Below are 2,712 nucleotides of genomic sequence, written 5' to 3' on the forward strand. Positions count from 1 at the left end.
CTTTCTGTAAAATATTTTTAGGTGGATTAGGGGACAACTGATACCATCATATTTCTCAAAATTAGGCACCCTAAATTCATGTGGGATGACCAAATCCGGGACCAAGCTGAGCTTTCTCACTTCTAGTTCTTTGTGGGAGGCATTAACATTTTTTATAGTTCCAATTGCTTCATTCAACTGCTTGAAACCATCCTCATATTGCACATGATTAATGAGGCTATTCTTTAGGATCGAGTGGGATGCCCCAGGGTAGGTTATCCTTCTCGACGCATTAGTATGATAACATTGATATCCTTTATAAACTATCTTCTCTCTATTAGCAGCTTTAGTTGCCATCACCTGGATCATCTGATTCGATACATCTAGTAGAGAACCCGAAGCTTGATTTATCTTATCTTGTTGTAACCCGACCAACTGCTCTTGCAATTGAACTTGTGACCCCTCATGAGATTGTTCAATTGTTTTCATTTGTTTGCTCATGATGATGAGGAAGTAGTATGAATGAGTGATCTTGGTATTACTGTCACATAACCCTCCATAAGTTATTTCCATATTTTCATAACCAATGTATGTAAAATGCTTAAATAAACAAATGCAATGCAAATGCGTGTATGCGAAAGGTGTCATTCTAGAGTGACCATCTTAAAAAAAATTTCATCTAACACAAAGGTTTTAATACATCAAACAAACTTTACATATAAAGGAATGATTTCACTCCTAACTTCTCTATCTCCCTCAGAAGCCAAGTTAACTTCCACTCATGCTCAGGTGTTGAGTTGTCAATTTGCTTCAATTCCCTTCCAAAGCCAACTAATTCAACCAATTTGTGAGCCACACTGCTTGCTTGGGCAACAGTTTCTTGTATGACATCATCTTTTTCCTTCATTTTCTGAGTCAACTCTTGGAGCAGTAGAAAATGTTATTCATTATTCCTTGTAAGAAAGTCTTTGTAATTACTAAGTTCTCGGGAAAGATCTTCATAATCATCTACGATCTTCATCAATGTCTTATTATTGGTTCTAATGGCTTCTAGCTCAGCATCATTCTCACGCTTTTAGCCCTGATATGAAGCTTCCATATTAGCTATAGACATACTCATCATCTGATTTTTGGCTTGACATCTTCCCAAATCATTAACGGTTGTATTGCGCCTTTCTTCTGCAATCTGTAAATCAGAAGAGAACTTCTTGGTTCGACCTTCATGCACCTTGCAATTCTTTCTCCATTGTTCAACATCGCTTTTCAGTTTAGCGACACCTGTTGTCCACTCCTCTGGGGTATTTCCCATACCAACATTTTTAAAAGCTTGACTGATCCTTTGAAAACCATCACGCATGACCTCCATCTCTCTATTCATTTTATCATTTTTAATCTTCAAATGACGAGCTTGAGCCTCATACTTTAGCAAATCATTTTCCCCTGGATATCCCCATTGATATCATTACCTTTGAACACTTTGAGTTCAAACTTAATAGGAAAATTAGTTACCAAACTAGACTGATCTTTCATCTCGAACTCCAAGATTCCATGATCCAAAAGATGTTGGACTCGATGCTTGAAGGCGGTGCAATTTTCAATGGAATGTCCTTGAGCTCCGACATGATATTCACAATGAACATTGACGTCATACCAATTTGGATACGGTGGTTGCCAAGGTTTCATATAATGTGGGGCCACCTCCCGAGGTTCTAAAACTGTATCATACAACTCTTTATGTGATACGGGGATATGATCAAAATGAGGGCCACATCTCTACTTGGATTAAACTGGAATCTTCAGGTTTATTTCTCTTGACATTATAAGTAAACTCTCAAATGCCCACAAGTTCTGATTACATGGCCTCTTTTCATCTTTCTGAACTTCTACAGTCGTCATCATTTCTTTGGTGTCTCCAGATAACTTGTTGATACGAATGATGACTGTGCGTAATTTTTCAGATCGGCTAGAATCAAACTTTTTTCTAAAGTAATCCCTTGTGTATTTGAAACCGCAAGATTGATTTCATCGAGATTTTTCTTTCATTTTGCAGAAGTCTCTTTTCCTTTGGCCAAAGCAGTTATTCTATCCATTATCCTGCACATTTGTTTTCTTATCTCTCTTATCTCCTTTTTCTCTTCGTCAGACACAAGATCCTAGGGCGCATAGCTCTCCACTGTTCATGGAGTTTCTTTAGGATCTATTCCCTAGCTTTATTATAGTTTACTTGATTATAAAACCCTTTTTCCATCATGAAAACATTTTACTATGATGACCACTAACAAATCAACACCTTGATTATGCCATGATCCTGTGACGCAAGCAGAAAGAAAATAACATAAAAACAAGTTTGTACAAATAAAATAATAAGATGAAAAGAATTATTATAGAAGCAAATAAAAAAATAAATAAATTAATAAGCTAATACAAAACAAGAATGCGAATGCAAATACAAATACACAAGGTATTACTTCCCAAAAGCGACCACCATAGAAAAACCTTCATCAGACCATAATTTTTCCTTACACTAGACAAATAAGCTTTATTTTTTCATTTACTTGATATAGGCCTTTTTCACGACTTGATATTGTCTTAGTAGTCATTGTTAGACTTCTCAAAGTGTTGATCCACCTATCTTTGTTTTAATTCATCTATCGTAATTATTGGATCTCTAGACCTCCATTTTCGTGGAATTCTCCAAGAGAAAACTGCTTTTATATCTCATGAAGAATCTTC

This window comes from Hibiscus syriacus, unplaced genomic scaffold (assembly GCF_006381635.1).
Source record: "Hibiscus syriacus cultivar Baekdansim isolate YM2019G1 unplaced genomic scaffold, ASM638163v2 tig00110328_pilon, whole genome shotgun sequence".
In the NCBI taxonomy this organism is placed as follows: domain Eukaryota; kingdom Viridiplantae; phylum Streptophyta; class Magnoliopsida; order Malvales; family Malvaceae; genus Hibiscus; species Hibiscus syriacus.